Raw genomic sequence first — 20,653 nt, forward strand, 5'->3', positions numbered from 1 at the left:
TCTCTTCGGGTTTGCAATGGAACATGTTCCAAAAGTCCATTCAAATCGTTCTGAATGAACTCCAAATAACATTCTCCATTCAATCGGTCCTGTCGAACGAATGGTCCTATAAGATGGTTTTCTATGATACCAGCCCAAACATTCACGTTGAATTTCCGTTGGTGTTTGGTTTGCAATATCCCATGGGGATTTTCTTCGGCCCATATATGGAGATTATGAGAGTTGATAACTCCATCTCTACTGAAACCTGCTTCATCAGTGAATAAAACTCGATTAATAAAAGTCATATCCTCTCTTTGCCTATCCATGAACCAATTGGCATATTCCAGTCGTGCTGGAAATCTTGAGGTATCATGGCATGTACCTTCTGGATGTGAAATGGGTGGAGCAGTTGTTCCCTAATTATTCTATGAATAGTGGACTTGGATGTATGGAACTGTTCTGATAGATTTCTGATGCTCATTGAAGGAGCATCAGCGACGGCTTCCAAAATATTTTTCTCCAATACAACGGTACGTACAGTCCTAGGAGCGCCCTCACCACCTCGTTTTGGCAAAACTGTACCTACAATAATATCGAAATAAAACAACGTGCTCAAATTAATTATCAATTATTACATACCTGTCTCCCTCAAGCTGCGATCGACACGCTCGAATGTTTCTCTTGACGGTACCGTTCGATTGGGAAAATGCTCGGTATACAGACGACGAGCTTCTGCAGCATTACAAAATGCTCGTCCATAAAATACATGCATATCTGCATATCCATTGAATGTAAACTGTTCGGCCATATCAAAAAAATTAAAAATATTCTATATCCTATTTTTTGATAAAAAATATCCTATTTTTTATCAAAACTTTCTAAAAGGTTTTTTTGTCAACATCTGTGAAATAAATATTATTCCCTGGATATTTTTCACCTGATCATGTGCAGCCGTTTTTGTAGTTCATTCGTTTGCTTTTTATTAGTATAGTAAATATTTTTTCCGATGTGCGTTTTTTCAGCTAAATTTAGATTCGTGTTAAAGAATTTCTCCCATATAATTATAATTATCAGTGAAACTCCTCAACAGTTTAGCTGTGAAGAAGAATTTGAAACATTCGAATGTTGAGTTTCATGAGATTCAGATAACTGATCAACACGAAACGTGATTATTCCACACGTATTATGTACATACAAAATATGGAATGAATTCGATATTTCATAGTAGAGTAGCTGTTAGTTTAAAAACACCACGAATCTACAGAACTTGATATTTCTTTTGAAAAAATATCTGCTATCACAATTGTGACTTAAACTTCCATATAGGTACTGTACTTTTTGTTTACGACTTCATTTTAGCATACTTTGTATTATTCCTGTTATAAATGTTGTTGAATTAACGTTATCATTATTATTTCTGCTTTGATAATTATTCATTTCAAATAATGGTGGACGAGCGGGTTTGATGTCGTCGAGTGAAACTACATTTTTATCAAGACTCGTTGCTCCGATCGACTTTCCACACGAGTACTTTTATTCATAAAATTGTCCAAGTAACCTTATTTTGTTGAAAAATATTGAAAAATATCTGTCATTTCAAAGTTTTGGGGTGTGGACCATCGGGGGTAGTCCGTTCCTGACTTTGTAGCAAAACAACTGACTCCTGCATGAAAGCTCATCGACGGAATTCATTTGTTTAGTCAATTACCAAAATTTGGATGATTTTGAATATTCACTTGAAAAGTTATCAAAGAAAAACATTTTTCATTTTGTAACTTCGAGGGCCCATAACTTTTAGGAAAAAAAGTTATATGAAGTACTGGTGATATTTTGACTCCATCTATACATTCCCGAGAGGAAAAGAGGAAGTCCAGGGACACCCTGTATATAATAGTATAATAGTATATATATATCTATATATATATATATATATATATATATATATATATATATATATATATATATATATATATATATATATATATATATATATATATATATATATATATAATATAATGAATAGTATAGAATGTAATTGAGAACAATGCGATGATTCGTCAGTCATATAAAAATCAATTGGAAATAATGTAAGATTATCCGCCGCTATGTCCCAATCTTAGCGAAATTTCGTGTGTTAGAGGATTGATAAAATGCGTTCCTACATTTTCATCGAGGTCCCACGATTCGCCTCTGTCTTAATGACTTTCTCTACATTTATCATTCAAGGTAGATAAGCATGAGATGAAATTATCTTGATGACTTTCTCTACATTTATCATTCAAAGGTAGGTAAGCATTTGATGAAATTACCCTAGGAGAATCAAATTAGTTATATCAGGTTTTCTGATGGATGTAAAACGAACATACTCAAATTTGAAATTGGAAAGTTTCGAAGCAATTACATAATTTAGATATCCGCTGCGAAGAATTTAACCTCACAGCATAGATTATGTCGCCGCCAAAGCCGAGAATAAATTTTGTGCTTTTAACTGCAATCATAAATGTTTTGTATGTGATCGTACCAAAGGACGTCAAATTCATGGCAATATGTGTGAAGCGTGAAGCCCAATAATTTCGATCATGGATGCAATAGATCACAATGAAAATTAATGAGCTCAACATTTGTCAATGACGAACAGTTCGCAGTTTTTGCAATCAAAGTTTCAAAAAATACTGCCTTTAAATATAAACTGAGCCTGATATTCCATGAGCTTCGGGAAATAAGAAAAGCCAGAACACGCAAGGCTAACCAAGAAAAAGTCACAAATGGAATTTGACCTTTATAGAATTATCATTATAGTATCTAGAATATTAGCATGCATTTGATTAACACTGTATAATTATGAAATTTATTTAAAAATGGATGATTTGGTTAAAATGATAAGTAGCTGAAAAATCAGGAATATACGAGTCGGTGATGAAATATGATATGGGGGGAGTGAATATCATAGGAGACGGATATCATTCGCATGAGAACGGTTGTAGGTTTGAAATTACTGAAACAATAAAAATCTTGTACAGCATAAAATCATAGGAAAATTTATATAGGATGTCGTTTGAGAAAAAAAAAGTATTAACGAGGCTCTTGGGTTTCAACGTGCGATCCCCTTCGTTTACAGTCTGACTTAATGAAGCGTACTATCATTTTGTCATTTATGATGTATCGGTAATCAAGGTAGCTTTGATCATCTATTCAATCTGAGAAAAAACAATGACAATTTCACAAAAATATAATGCATTGAAACGGTCATTTTCATTATTACATTTTGGACGCGTGATAGAAAGACAGTGAACAGTTTAAGATAGTCGGTTGATCGTAGGGAATTGTGATTTTATTTCCATGTAAAACATAATAACCCAGAATCGAAATTTCCTCAAACAATAAGACGTTGGTGAAATCAACGATAATGTTTTTGTGTTCTTTGAAATGTTTCTTTCATTGAATCGAAATATATCAACTGTGGGACATCGTAGTTCACGCATATGCTTCTTTTTATCTTGCGAATAATTTAAAAATCTCGTTCTGCAGTATATCCATTATGTTTGGATATTTGATAAGCTCAAAATAGCGCCTTTGGTCAGTTAGCATCATCAGGAGATGCCTAAGATCAAAAAATCTCGAATGTGTGTAAAAATATCAGAGAAAATTTACAGGATGATCAACCGTTTCAACGTGCGATTTCAATCAGGAATTATACCAGGTGTGTGCTATTCGAATGAGAAACGTGTACACGATGCCCCAAAATACATCGTTCACGAAAAACATTAGGGACGTTCTTTGGACTGAGGAAACTAACAATTTCACTGAAGTACATGAAAATATATTCAACGAATTTAGAGAAGTCAACATTATTTCAGTAATGAATGATTCAATATGAATTGTATTTAATTTGATAATATATTGAACATCAATATTTTCCCAAGAATATAACGCGACCATTTTGAACACTTCAAAAACCCATATATTTCCCTTTTGATGTGCCAAATTATCACGTTAATCACTCAAAAAATACATAAAAATATAACACGGTAAGAAGTACATTTTTCAACGTCTTTTGAAAACAAAAATAATACGTGACAGAAAAGCAATAAGCCGTTAATGATAGTCGGTTGATAGTAGGGAAGTTGTGATGTCTTTCGACGTCAGCGAGTGATAAAGAGAAACAAACATAGCGGCTTCGTTAATAATTGTTGAATTGTGAGAGATGCTCAATTTATTGGGAAAGAAAACAAAACCAAGATTATGATGTGCCGAGATAGCGTCTTCAATAATAATTCATTGGAATTGTCATACAGCGCGTACTGAGACGAAAGAATTTTGAAATCATTTCAGCAATATGATGCCACACAAAGTACGGCAAATTTCTCGCGTTAACGTTATGTGAAGATTTGTTCTCGTTCTGATCGATTATCATTGATTTTCAGTTTTCTTCTTCATTCTAATGAATTTTTCAACATTATATAAAAAAATTACGTCATGTGAGTGATTTGAAATGAAACGTGGTTCCTCTTCTCAAGAAGTTTCTGATTGCATAATTACATTATGTACAAATTATTGCGAAATAGTAATTTATTCATGAGTAGATGTATTTTTAATCAGGAGTTCTTCGAGCTGGTGCAAAAGTCCTTTTGCAGGGCTGGAACACCATATAAATTCCAATTGAATTGTCCAGCTTCAACTATTTTTCGAGTGAACTAACTCATTGTATTCATAGTAGGACTATTTTCTAAAAAAAATATATGAACTGAAGGCTATTTCAGCATGAAACAACATTTTGGCAGATGCTTACGGAAGAGACCATTTATATTTTTATGTTCCATTTATCCCGATTCGTGAAAGCATTTTCAGCTATTACACATCTTGGTCTTTGAATCAAACTCAAAGTATCTGAATGCAGTGTACCATCTGCCACCGAAAATGAACAATTAATGAACATTTATTGTTTTTTGTCGAACATAACAGGGTGAAAACTTCAGCTCTCATAATTGTCAACATTCTGATGACGAACGGGCATCAACCGGGACCTGGGTGATTATGAAACTCGTAGAGTTGGCATATCGTATTCTCGAAACCATGGAGATTTAGTCCTATGATACAGTACAGTTTGATGAGAGTCGGCATTTCGACCAATCAACGTCTGGTGTAAATGATTTTTGGCCTCTAGTCATTATTCATTCAATATTATCCCGTTTGCAGATCATTATTAACTAAGTTGCGGTTAAGGTCGTAATTATTTTTTGTAACCCCATGCTGGCGTCATTACCATCTTGCCCACACATATTTAAAAATATTTAAAATATGTTTTTTTCCGTTAACCAGCTATCGCACCCTACGAACGACAACCCTCAGAGGTTGTGCGAACTAAGGATCTACGAGAACTTACCTTTGAACGTGTGATTCCTAACACGGGTTGGACGATAGCAAGTGAAAATCGAGCGTTCAGCCTGTGGCTTGAACCAACGACTCACACATCAGCCGATTGAGTGAGTGAACAAAGCACCCACGTCGAACCGCCCGGCTACCTACCCACATACTCACAAGGATCATATATATGAAAATGAACAATGAATTGGGAATTCAGTATTTTTTCAAAATGTTGTGGTGGGTTCTCATATTTTTTCTTACCTCACTACTTGTGAAAATGTGACCAAAGAAGAAATAATGTAGTATATATTTCGATATGGGGCACATCGATAACAATAATTCTCTCGTAGATTTTGAATCGACTATGTCTAGTTTTCAAGAGAAATATAATATTTCCGTGGATGATACATTCAATTCAGATACTCTGAGTTTGATTCAAAGACCAAGATGCGTAATCGCTGAAAATGCTGTCACGAATCCGGATAAATGGAACAAAAAAATATAAATGGTCTTTCCGTAAGCATCTGCCAAAATGTTGCTTCATGCTAAAAAATCCTTCAGTTCATATTTTTATAGAAAATACTCCTACTATGAATACAATGAGTTAGTTCACTCGAAAAATAGTTGAAGCTGGACAATTCAATTGGAATTTATTTGATGTTCCAGCCCTGCAAAAGGACTTTTGCACCAGCTCAAAGAACTCCTGATTGAAAATACATCTATTTATGAATAAATTACTATTTCGCAATAGTATTGTACATAATGTGATCAATGAATATCATTATGCAATCAGAAACTTCTTGAGAAGAGGGACCACGTTTCATTTCAAATCACTCACATGGCGTACATTTTTTATATAATGTTGAAAAATTCATTAGAATGAAGAAGAAAACTGAAAATCAATGATAATCGATCAGAACGAGAACAAATTTTCACATAACGTTAACGCGAGAAATTTGCCGAACTTTGTGTGCTGAAATGATTTCAAAATTCCTTCGTCTCCGTACGCGCTGTATGACAATTCCAATAAATTATTATTGAATGCGCTATCTCGGCACATCATAATCTTGTTTTGTTTTCTTTCTCAATAAATTGAGCATCTCTCACAATTCAACAATTATTAACGAAGCCGCTATGTTTGTTTCTCTTTATCATTCGCTGACGTCGAAAGACATCACAACTTCCCTACTATCAACCGACTATCATTAACGGCTTATTGCTTTTCTGTCACGTATTATTTTTGTTTTTAAAAGACGTTATATTTTTATGTATTTTTTGAGTGATTAACGTGATAATTTGGCACATTGAAAGGGGAATATATGGGTTTTTGAAGTGTTCAAAATGGCCCCGTTATATTCTTGGGAAAATATTGATGTTCATTATATTATCAAATAAAATACACTTCACATTGAATCAATCATTACCGAAATAATGTTGACTTCTCTAAATTCGTTGAATATATTTTCATGTACTCCAGTGAAATTGTGAGGTGACAGTACCCACACACACATCTCTGTATCTTTAAAAAATAACAAAGTTAGTTTCCTCAGTCCAAAAACGTCCCTAATGTTTTTGGTGAACGATGTATTTTGAGGCATCGTGTATACGTTTCTCATTGGGATAGCACACACCTGGTATACATTCCTGATTGAAATCGCACGTTGAAACGGTTGATCATCTTGTAAATTTTCTCTGATATGTTTACACACATTCGAGATTTTTTGATCTTAGGCATCTCCTGATGATGCTAACTGACCAAAGGCGCTATTTTGAGCCTATCAAATATCCAAACATAATGGATATACTGGAGAACGATATTTATGAATTATTTGCAAGATAAAAAGAAACATATGCATGAACTACAGTTCACATATTCACATATTCACAGTTCACAGTTGATATATTTTGATTCAATGAAAAAAACATTTCAAAGAACACAAAAACATTACCGTTGATTTCACCAATGTCTTATTGTTTGAGGAAATTTCGATTCTGAGTTATTATGTTTTACAAGGAAATAAAATCACAAATCCCTACGATCAACCGACTATCTTAAACTGTTCACTGTCTCTCTGTCACGCGTCTAAAATGTAATAATGAAAATGACCGTTTCAACGCATTATATTTTTGTGAAATTTATTGATGTGAGTTTCAAACACGCGTCGAGACATCATAAATGACAAACGACAGGCGGTCATTGTTTTTTCTCAAGTTGAATCGATGATCAAGGCCACCTCGATTACCGATACAACATAAATGACAAAATGATTGTACGCTTCATATAAGTCACACTGTAAACGAAGGGGATCGCACGTTTAAACGCAAGAGCCTCGTTAACACTTTTTTTTCTCAAACGACATCCTATATTATTTTCCTATGATTTTATGCTGTACAAGATTTTTATTGTTTCAGTAATTTCAAACCTACAACCGTTCTCATGCGAATGATATCCGTCTCCTATGAGATTCACTCCCCCCATATCATATTTCATCACCGACTCGTATATTCCTGATTTTTCAGCTACTTATCATTTGAACCAAATCATCCATTTTTAAATAAATTTCATAATTATACAGTGTTAATCAAATGCATGCTAATATTCTAGATACTATAATGAGTATCTAGAATAACCAAGAAAAAGTCACAAATTCCATTTGCGACTTTTTCTTGGTTAGCCTTGCGTGTTCTGGCTTTTCTTATTTCCCGAAGCTCATGGAATATCAGGCTCAGTTTATATTTAAAGGCAGTATTCTTTGAAACTTTGATTGCAAAAACTGCGAACTGTTCGTCATTGATAAATGTTGAACTCATTGATTTTCATTGTGATCTATTGCATCCATGATCGAAATTATTGGGCTTCACGCTTCACACATATTGCCATGAATTTAACGTTCACATACGTTCACATACAAAACATTTATGATTGCAGTTAAAAGCACAAAATTTATTCTCGGCATTGGCGGCGACATAATCTACGCTGTGAAGATGAATTCTTCGCAGCGGATATCGAAATTATGTAATTGCTTCGAAAGTTTCCAATTTCAAATTCGAGTTTTACATCCATCAGAAAATCTGATATAACTAATTTGATTCCCCTAGGGCAATTTCATCTCATGCTTACCTACCTTTGAATGATAAATGTAGAGAAAGTCATCTTTGAATGATAAATGTAGAGAAAGTCATTAAGATAAAGGCGAATCGTGGGACCTCGATGAAAACGTAGGAACGAATTTTATCCATCCTCTAATACACGAAATTTCGCTTAGATTGGGACATAGCGGCGAATAATCTTCCATTATTTCCAATTGATTTTTATATGACTGACGTATCATCGCATTCGTTATTACATTGTTCTCAATTACATTCTATGTAAATGAATGTAAATGAGAATGTACATTCTATGTTTATATATATTACACCCCATTTTTAGTTACTATCAAGTAATGTCCCCCCCATGGTATTTTGATACGTCTTGTATACATTCCTTCTTTATAAATTATCAATCAAAATTTCCCCAATCTAAGACGCTCTGTGTCATAAAACATCACACGATGTGCTCTGAAACATATGTACCGTCGTCATATACCTTCTTCACACATCAAAATCAATGCAATGAACTTGACTTAAATTCCTCACTCTATATCATGAGAACCTTTTCTCCAATAATAACACGTCAAATGTCTTATGGAATTTTGATTCTGGTTTCTATTTTTTTTAAATATGTAGCATTTATTGGAAGCGGTTGATGTGTCCAAAATTTTGATTAGCGAAACAGACTAAATAACGAAATGATAATACGCTTCAAATAATCTACACTGTAAACGATCTGAAAGAAATTATTTCGAAATTATGAATACTAAATTTGTATACTAATTTCGAGATGACTGATCGACTGATAATCTGTATTTTCAGACGAATATTGATCGGAAACCTATCGATAAACTATAAAAAGACGTACTACTCGATGTTTCATTTTTCCAAGTCTTGGAATGATGAAATATGATTTCACTATAAATAATATTTTTACCAATTGATGGTTTGAACATATAAATAGAAATATCATGTCATAGTGTTGATGAAAAAAACATATCATAAGAACCTTTTCTCTTAATAACACGTTTAAAGAAATTAAGGTTCTGGTTTCTATTACAAACGGTTTAATGTCTTTCTGTTAGACGATATTCCCATTTTTTTAAAAATATGTAGCAATAAAAAATGCGTTTTTTGGAAGCAGTTTATGTGCATAAAATTTTGATAAGCGAAACATCCTAAATAATGATCTGAAGGAAATGATTTCGATAATTTGAATACTAAATTTGCATAGTAATTCTGAGATGAATTTTATCGGCTGATAGTCTGTATTTTCAGACGAAAATTGATTGGAACCGAAAAATCGGTTCTAGTTCATATTATAAACGATTTTCGATCTTTGTGTCATGCGTTATTTGTTCGAGACGTATTTTGAAGTATTCAATCACTCTGTATACGTGTTTATATTTTTTTATTGAAAAATAAGTGGCAAATAATGCGTTTTTGCGAAGCTGGAGTGCCTGAATTGACTGTTTCAACGGCTTGAAATTTTGCGAAATATTTCATGCGATAATCGCGGCATAAATGAACGTTTTATCGCGCTAAATTTTTGTCATTTTTTTTTAAGCAATTCTCATGTCATTTTTGCATCATTTTCCGTGACGCGATACAATGCAAATTATATGTGTTTTTAGAAGAAATGAGGGTTTTAAAAATGCATTTTTTATGCGATTCAAATGACAAAACTGGCTATTTTAATGCATCGGGATTTTGGAAAATTTTCAATGCGTTTTTCGAGACAAAACTGAACGTTTTATCGCATTATATCCTCCTAGATCCTCATTACCATATTTCTTTCTCAAACGACACCCTATATGAATGTTTCTGTTATTTTTACCTTTATCTGGTGATGCTAACTTGGTTAACGAAAATGTAGCCTAGTGCCTTTCTGACCGCAATCTTTGTTTTTTCTCTGTGGATAAATTCTACATTTCTTCTCCTTTCATTTTGGCGTGGTGTGCGTGATGATCCGACTATTATTAACGAAGATGTGATTCAGTGCCCTTTCGACTGCAATCTTTGTTTTTTCTCTGTCGATGAATTTTGCATTTATTTTCCTTTCATTTAATGTGCTGTACGTGACGATTCGACTATTAATAACGCTAATAATAACGCTTAGTGTCCTTTCGGTATATGTCACCATCTTTAAATTTTCTCTACTCCACGCTGACTTCATATACACTTCTTCCCCATATGAACATATATATATTACATCGTATAACTCTTACACACGCCACATCTACCTCGAGTTGGGTATTCCACAAGGTTCCGCTACGAGGTCTGAAAATGACTAAACTTAAGCTCCATAAGGAAAAGCATTGGATTTTGAGCCAGAAACGACTTTTTTTATTAAATGGCGTATTTCGAGACATCCTGTACACATTGAAGAATCGCACGTCAAAACGATAGAACCCCGTTGAACTGTCATGTTTTCTTAAATGTCGTATTTGAGACACCCTGTACACACTAAAGAATTATACGGTAAAACAATAGAGTTCCGCTGAACCACCATGTTTTTTCTTGAATGAGACACCCTGTACACATTAAACTGTCATGTACCTTAAATGACGTATTTTGAGACACCCTGTACACATTGAAAAATCACACGTTAAAACAACAGAGCCCCGTTAAACTGTCATGTTTTTCAATGACGCATTTTGGGACATCCTGTACACATTGACGTCATGTTTTTTCAAACGATGAGACATATGTCTCGATGGTAACCATGTTTTTTTCTTCAACGCTGGTAACTATGTTTTTTTTTTCTTCAATCCGATTTTTCATTGTTTATTATTATTATACCATTATTTTAATTCAACAACACTGATGTATTTTGAGACACCCTGTATATATTGATGTCACTAACACGAAAACGAAAAAACGCATATGACGTATTTTGAAATGTATTTGAGAAATACCCGCATTGCCCCCATTTTCAAACGTTTCCCATTGGGATGGCACGCTAAAACGATAGAGCCCCATTCATTCGACGTTTTTTCTTAAATGAGACACCCTGTACACATTGAAGAATCACACGTCAAAACGATAGAGCCCCCTTAAACTGTCATGTTTTTTTCTTGAATACGACACCCGGTACACATTGCTCTCATGTTTTTTTTCTTCAACGCTGCACTGAAAGCCCCGCTGCCATGTTTTTTTCTTCAATCCGATTTTTCATGCATTATTATTATTATACCATTATTTTTCACGCCGACGTATTTTGAGACACCCTGTACATGTTTTTTCCTAAACGATGGGACACCTTGTATGGCAGCCATGTTTTTTTCTATTACGCTGGCAAATATTACCCCCCCGAGTGTTTTCTTTACCCTTACTCCCCTCCCTTTCCCACCTAACACGAAAACGAAAAACGCATGTGATGTATTTTGAAATGTCATTGCTGACATGAGTATTTAATGAGACACCCTGTATACATTGATTAATCACATGCCAAAACGATAGAGCCTTGTTAAACTGTCATGTTTTTTAAATGACATATTTTGAGACACCCTGTACACATTGACGTCATGTGTTTTCTTGAATCCGATTTTTCATTCATTATTATTATTATACCATTATTTTTCACGCCGACGTACATGTTTTTTTTTCCTTAACGATGAGACACCCTGTATGGCAGCCATGTTTTTTTTCTATTATGTTGGCAACCATGTTGTTTTCTTTAACGCCCGTGGCCATGTTTTTTCTTTAATCCGATTTTTCATTCATTATTATTATTATACCATTATTTTCCATTTTGACGTATTTGAGACACCCCGTACATGTTTTTTCTTAAACGATGAGACACCCTGTATGGCAGCCATGTTTTTTTCTTTAACGCCCGTGGCCATGATTTTTTCTTCAACCCGAGTTTTCGTTCATTATTATATCATTATTTTCCACGCTGACGTATTTGTACATGTTTTTTTCTTAAACGATAAGACACCCTGTAAGACAGTCATGTTTTTTTTTCTATTACGTTGGCAACCATGTTTTTTCTGTAACGACCGTGGTCATGTTTTTTTCTTTGATCCGATTTTTCGTTCATTATTAATATTATACCGTTATTCCACCGCGCCGCTATCTATCAAATGAATCTACTCGATGTTTATTCCATCCTTCTATGCGTCGATCACGTCTCTTTCCCACTCACTACCGTAAGTACGTCCCCTAAGGAATATGCCATAGAAACCCTGTATCCCCTCTACTGTCATATCATCAGATTTATTGATTAATTATTAATGTTTTTATTTCTTGCCTATATTTTACCTTATCTATTAGTTCCAACATATTATGATTATTGACAATACATTCGAAAAATCTTATACAATACAGACCACAGTTGAAGTTGTCTCTTTGTTCAACATGATCATAAACCTTTAGTGATAATTCTTCATTAATATTTTGAGACTTTATAAATACCGGTAAAGCGAGACATTCTTTTACAATGTTTATTCTTTCCATAAATGATTCATTTATTTCTTCCGAATTGAAAATAACACTCACTAATTCTTGAATTATTTGATACGTATTATTGACATTTGATACATTTAACGCAATGTCTAAAACGAAATTAGTTATCCATGTTTTATTAGCTAAGGAAGCAAAATCGGAAATATTTATTTCATGTAAACAATTGAAATCTTTAAAAACTGCTACAACATATTCTCTATTGTTATTTTTATAGTAATTAATATCATTTATCAGTCCATTTGATAAAATATTTAAAATTTAAGTGGTCTCCATTTATGTGTAGTTTCATCGATATTCCGAATACCCAGTAAATTTGGTGAATAATAGTAATAAAAGAATTCTTGTAGCACGGGCAACATTTCATTCTTGAAAAATTCAACTCTGCTCTCTATTTTTTGTCTTAATTGAATACCTCTGAAATTATAAATAACGAATTCGAACCACAGTCTATTAGTAATTTCTAGCAAACCTTGAATTTGAAAGAAGTAATTTGAATTGATTTTTAATTTTCCGTCATTATCAATATACTCGAGTTTTTTAATTATTCCGTCCTCATTGAGAAGCCCGTGTGGGGTCCCCCCTAAAAATGAATACATTTTATGGATTATTAGACCGCACTTTTATATGTAAAATTATAGTTTGACTAAGAAATTGTTGCAGTGCAATTTTTTCGCATTCAATGCCGTGTTTTATCGCTTCATTAGTAAATAAATTACACAACACAACAAAAAAATATTTTTTGAATGTTTCCTACACTAAATTAGTCAATTTCTACTAATTTTGGGGTGATAAAAACGAAAATAACAATGAAAAATTTTTATTAGCTCTGGTTTTTGAGATACACAGTACTTAATCTTAAAGAGTAGTTATACTATACGTGAAAAGTGAAAGTACATAAAACAATATTGTTATGTTTCTTTTAGAGTATTTTAAGTACAAAATTAATAAAAAAAAACATTATTCTTAGTGTTTTGACAAATAAAAGAAGTTTGTACCACCAAATTTCAATTGAGTCCTTCCGATTCATTGTAAGATCGCTGTCGTTTAGCTTGTCTTTTATAAAACACTTCTGGAGCATCCCTACACACAGACCAGCAGTAGTCTGCAAGCATTGCTTCATTCCAACGGCCCTGATATCTCTGTTCCATTAAGGCAATGTCTTGATGGAATCTTTCTCCATGTTCGTCACTCACAGCTCCACAGTTTTGTGGGAAGAAATTAAGATGAGAGTGAAGAAAATGAATTTTTAAGGACATGTTGCATCCAAGTTGGTGGTAAGCTTGAAGAAGCTCTTTAACCAATGCTGTGAAATTATCATCTCTTTTGTTACCTAGAAACCCATGTACAACCCCCTTAAAGGCTTCCCAGGCTCTTTTTTCATTTCCTGTTAAAATCATGTCAAAAGCAGGATCATTTACGATTTCACGGATTTGAGGCCCAATAAAGATGCCTTCCTTGACTTTAGCATCACTCAACCTGGGAAACTTTGCTCTCAAGTACTTAAAAGCTTGTCCTTCCTGGTCCATGGCCTTCACAAAGTTTTTCATTAGTCCCAACTTAATATGTAATGGGGGAAGGAGAACATCCTTAGGATCTACAAGAGGCTCGTAAACTACATTTTTCTCATTAGGGTTTAGGTCTCGTGTAGGCCAGTTCATTTTTTTATAGTGAGATTTTCTATTCCGACTGTCCCACAGACACAAAAAACAACAGTACTTGGTGAACCCTAATTGCATTCCTAGGAGTATAGCAATGACTTTCAGATCACCACAGATGTGCCACTTGTGTTGTTCATATTTGATTGATTGGAGAAGTGTTTTCATATTTATATACGTTTCCTTCATGTAAACTGCATGACCTATAGGAATAGAGGGTAGCTGATTTCCATTATGTAGAAGTACAGCTTTTAAGCTTAGTTTTGAAGAGTCTATAAACAGTCTCCATTCAGATGGAGTGTGATCCAAATTCAAGCAGTCCATCAAACCATTAACATCAGAACAAACTACGAGGTTTTCTTTTTTCTCAAAAAAAGGAAGCAAAACTTTTTGACGCTGTCTCTACTGAGATATTTTCACATCATGTTTTAGAAGATTCCACTGTTGTAGTCTTGACCCTAACAGCTCAGCCTTTTCCTTAGACAAGCGAAGATCTCTTATAAGGTCACTCAACTCTGCTTGACTAATTATGTGCGGATCACTAGACATATCGCTCACCTCAAAATCAGGGTCATAGGATGTAGAAGGATGGGTTGCTCCTTCTAAACAGTCTTCATCACCTTCCTCTAAAATTTCATAGTTTTGGGGTGGAGAAGGGACTGGCAAATTATCTGAGTGTGGTACAGGCCGAAGAGCAGATGGGAGATTAGGGTATTTAACCGTTCCTCTTTCCTTCATAGATAAACCTTGCTTAATGGGAGGAGTTAAGCAGAAATAACAGTCGTCTGTATGATTGGTAGGCTCACGCCAAACCATAGGTACTGCAAAAGCCATTGCCCGGTTTTTATTTTTCAGCCACTCTCGCAATATGACGGAACAAGAATTACAACATATATGAGGAGCCCATGATTTATCTTGGTCCCCAACTTTCACACCAAAATAATGTTCATAGGCTGTCTTAACGATAGGTGTCATTTTACGTTTCTGAGCCTTAAATGTTATTTCACCACATATATAGCAAAAGGTATCGACAGAATTCACACACTTTCGAGGCATTTCAGATCAGCACTTAAATTAATTTAAAAATCAACTTCACACGATAATTTCAATAGCAACCACGTGCGTACAATTGACAAACTCACATAGGTTATGTTAACTACTTAAGAACAGCTGATGAGGGGTGTGTTATGTAAACAAACATGTGTACCAACTGTTGGTGATGAAATATTTCATTTGTTGAAAACTCAATATACATATATATAATATAATGATACTATATCTTGAAAACAAGAGCTAATATATAATTTTTATGGTCACTTTCGGTTTTAACACGTGGAAATACATTAAAATCATCTAATTTCAACCCCGAAACAAAAACTTTGTTGTGTTGTGTATTAGACTGAATTGAATTTGTTAGGTTCACTTTCGATTTAGGATTCCTCGCCTTGCAAATAGCCCCGAAATTTGACGCAGTTAATTTTTTTTTCTTTCCTCGAACCATACAGAAGACTCGCGCTGGTCTCTAGTTCTTTTCTCAATTAAATCCCGTTGTTTACTCTCTTCCTTTAGTTTTTGTAACGCCCGTTCGCATTTTACTTTCACGCTATTAGAACAGTTCTCATGGTAAAAATTTCCGCTATACGAAATATTTTGATTATCACACATTTGATGGATCCATCGATTGCAATTATCACAAGCTACCCACGTTACAGTAGCATCTAGTTCCCCTAAACCACAATACAAACACTTATTTGAATTTATTTCATTATTGGACTGCTTATCGGCTGAACAATGATCACAAATAAAGGTATAGGTTGTTCACCTTAAGAAGAGAATGACGTCACAAGATGACAAGTTACGGCGTTGCCAACATGTGCACTATTTCGAACTTTCAAATTTTTTTATACTGATATGTTTTATTGCTATTATCCTTACTTACTTTTAGTATTTGTTGGGATTATTTCGACAATGCTTCAGGCATATTGAATATACGCAGGTCTTATCAAAAGAAATGATTAGTTCTGAAGAGAAAAGAAAGACTAACAGTTTTCGATTTGGCAACGTCTGAAATTTGAGCAACTCACAAAATGAAATGTTACTAATTTCATTGCTGTTGAACGCATTTCAGTGGGAATTTTAACGTTGTTATGTTGGATATATAAAATTACCAAAAATGACGTCATTCTCTTCTTAACGTGAACAACCTATCACGCTATAGGTTTTGTCGCCGAAAGAAGGATCATCGCTACTGATCATAAAGTGCTCCTGGGCAAAGCGCGGCTTTCGACGCGCTATTTTTTTTTAAATGTTCCTGCCAGTACTTTCAGCGCATTATCAGGTTAGACGAGAAGAATTTTCATTGAAATTCCCCTCGCAAGTACGATTTGTTTTTTATTCCGTCAATGACTTCTTCTTCAGAATTAGTAGGTTTCAGGTACATTGAGCAAACCTTTGATTACATGAAAAAACTTCATTAGAAGGAAAACCCTTTAATGATCAAAAACCTTCATAATTGTATAAAATAGTAATTGAATTTATCATATATTTCATAAAGATTCCCAATTTCATCTCCGTTTATGGAAATTTAATTCAATTTATCAGCATCAGTAATATTGTTATATAAAATTTCATGAATGGAATTTCAAGTTTATTTGGGTGTGGGAATAATGAATTTCTCTTCATAATATTTCTCTTTTGATTCTCTGACACATTTTTTCACTAACTTATTGTAGTAACTAGCGACCCGCCCCGACTCCGCAAAGGTGCAATGCTGATACTAAATGTACAATTAAACTCGTGCGATCGCTGCTAATCATAAAGTACTAGCAAAGCGCGGCTTTCGACGCGCTATTTTTGGCACGTACTGCCGACCCCCCGTCCGGTACCGCCGCAACCGCTGTGCCCCTGCAATTCAAATATGTAATATCTTGGAAAATGTTCATTTAAATTACATGCTGTAATGGGCCACATTGATATACAGGGTGTTTGGTAGCTGGGTGCAAACCTTTAAGGGGGTGATACACTAGCCCATGTAGAACATATCCATACAAACATTTTTATTTTCTAGCGCGTTTTTTATTTTTAAGAGAACTTTTACGATTTTTAGTACAAAAACCCAAAATTGGTCAATTAAATGCTAATAACTTCGAATCTTAACAGAAATGTCCGGTTTTTTAAATGTATTTTAGTAGTCTTATGTGTCCCCAATCGTACTAAAGTAGTTTGAAGCACCATTGTGTCCAAAAAAGTTATGTACAGAACATTTAAACTTTACAAAAAAAGAAAGAAAATAAAAAATCTGACCATTGATGCCAATTAAAAAAATAAATAAAATACATACATGTGTTCAGACACCTTTAAAAACATGCTTAGTTATTGCTCTTTCGTTTGAGATATCATTTACCTAGCTAAGTCTTAAACTTTTTTAATTAGGGTACCTGTACCAGTTAAAGGTCGTAAATATGGATTTTTGTGGAATAAAGAAAAAAATGTTTTGTACTGTAAAAATTTATTGTTGGTGTTCAAAATGTCCTCCACCATTGCGTATACACTTTCTACAACGATTTCGTACTTCAGTTGTGGTTACTTTCATTTGCATTTCTTGTTTCATAATTTCAAACGCTGCCTCTATTCGCTGAAGTAATTTTTCTCTCGTAGTGATTTCTGTTGTGTATAAGAGTTTTTTCACCCGACCCCACACAAAAACATCCAACGGAGTCAGGTCGGGCGATCTGGCAGGCCAGGGGATGGGTCCGTCTCTCCCGATCCAGTTCATAAAGGTTGTGGAAATTAGTAATTCCTTCCCTGGAGAACTTCGATTCGTCAATATCTGCATTTAGCAAAAGCAGATATTGAAACGGATCCGTTTTCTCCAAGCCTTGCACACCCGTACCGTGAAACGGATATTTCTTTTCGTTGTGCATCGTACTCCTCACTTTCCATATCGAAAGGTTTAAATCTCTCGCTACAACTGGTGGTAGGATCCGCTTCGAAGGCTGCGAGAATTTGCTCCTCAACATTGACATTATATCTGCCTGGATTTACTGCAGGTTCAGCATGATGAATACCAGATTCAGACAGCCTACGATATGTGTTGGAAAACACACGGACGTTAGGCACCCTGCAATAAAATAACTCATTTTTAACGTCTTTTGAAGGTGAAGATGGCAAAATTTAACTACCGCTACAATTAGAAATTAATTTACCTGCCTGGTAAAGTAAAGTTACCTGGGTAACGTTCTTGGTACAAACGTCGTGCCAGAGATGCGTTACCATCAGCTCTGCCATACATAAAAATGATATCGGCTTGTTCATGACTCGTAAACTCAGCCATGGCAGCACACACAACAAAAAGTTCGATAGTCCAAAATAAACAGGAGCGAAAGGCTACAACTGAACACGGTGAATTACAAAAATGGGGAACACAAAACCAACGTCCACTCGCAACTCGAAAGGGCAAAGCAGTGACTAGAGAACTTGTTTGGCCAACCAAACCGACCCGGCGAGGGGTCCAAGATGATTACTCAACTCAGGTACCTAAAAACTGATAAATTCAAAAGCCCTAGCATAAGGTCTATCATAACAACAGAATGCATTCCAATTAATGACTAGCTACAGGTCAAATTCTTTGTTGTAAAATGCCACCGGCACCGGCCTTTGTTCAGTTTTCTCTTCTTTTCAAGTTGGGCTAAGTTTCTTATTATTCCATGTAAGTGTAAAAATAATATCGCATATTGCTTTAGGATTTTCGTTCAAAGGTTTTTGAGCTGAATTTCATTCAAATTACTTTTTTTTAAATTTTTCAAATATCCATATTTACGACCTTTAACTGGTTCAGGTACCCTAATTAAAAAAGTTTAAGACTTAGCTAGGTAAATGATACCTCAAACGAAAGAGCAATAACTCAGCATGTTTTTAAAGGTGTCTGAACACCTGTATGTATTTTATTAATTTTTTTAATTGGCATCAAAGGTCAGATTTTTTATTTTCTTTCTTTTTTTGTAAAGTTTAAATGCTCTGTACATAACTTTTTTGGACACAATGGTGCTTCAAACTACTTTAGTACGATTGGGGACACATAAGACTACTAAAATAAATTTAAAAAACCGGACATTTCTATTAAGGTTCGAAGTTATTAGCATTTAATTGACCAATTTTGGTTTTTTGTACTAAAAATCGTAAAAGTTCCCTTAAAAAAAAAAACGCGCTAGAAAATAAAAATGTTTTTATGAATATGTTCTACATGGGCTAGTGTATTACTCCCTTAAAGGTTTGCACCCAGCTACCAAACACCCTGTATATTAAATGCACAATGTACTCAGTTGGATAAGGATTAATGCTTTATTGCTTAAAATCACTTCGTGAAAAAGTGAAGGAAAAAAAAAAGTTATTGTGTTGTAGACCTTTTCAAGGTACCTATTTATTCTGACAAACTGTATGTAATTAGCTGATTTGTGCCAAATAAATGACCAATTTATATAGCATTACTCACGTTGTCTTAGTGGTCTTATTGTTAACCCCAAAAGTTGAAGGTAGGATACTTTCAAAACATATTCATCGAACTTTTTTTCTTAAGACTAAAATTAAGACAGACAGGGATTTATATATATATATATATATATATATATATATATATATATATATATATATATATATATATATATATATATATATATATATATATATATATATATATATATATATATATATATATATATATATATATATATATATATATATATATATATATATATATATATATATATATATATACATATATATATATATATATATATATATATATTCATATATATATATATATATATATATATATCAATTGGTCCTGAAACAGTATTATGAGAATATTTTCTTTGATCTCCTTTTTTCACTAATCATAATTTATAACTTTAGTTGTATATAATATTCAAATGAAACATAGGAAACAATTGAAGTACAATTTGTATTGACAAATATATCGACCAGGCTGAACTTCACCTGGAAGGGTGTATCAAGCTGGCAACAGAGCATATATATTTATTAATCGTTTGTTTATATTATGTTATGTTTATATAATGAAATAACTTGAAGAGGGG

This window comes from Leptinotarsa decemlineata, unplaced genomic scaffold, assembly GCF_025532065.1.
Source record: "Leptinotarsa decemlineata unplaced genomic scaffold, Ldec_3_MD MMD2_P_RNA_scaffold_8, whole genome shotgun sequence".
Lineage (NCBI taxonomy): Eukaryota > Metazoa > Arthropoda > Insecta > Coleoptera > Chrysomelidae > Leptinotarsa > Leptinotarsa decemlineata.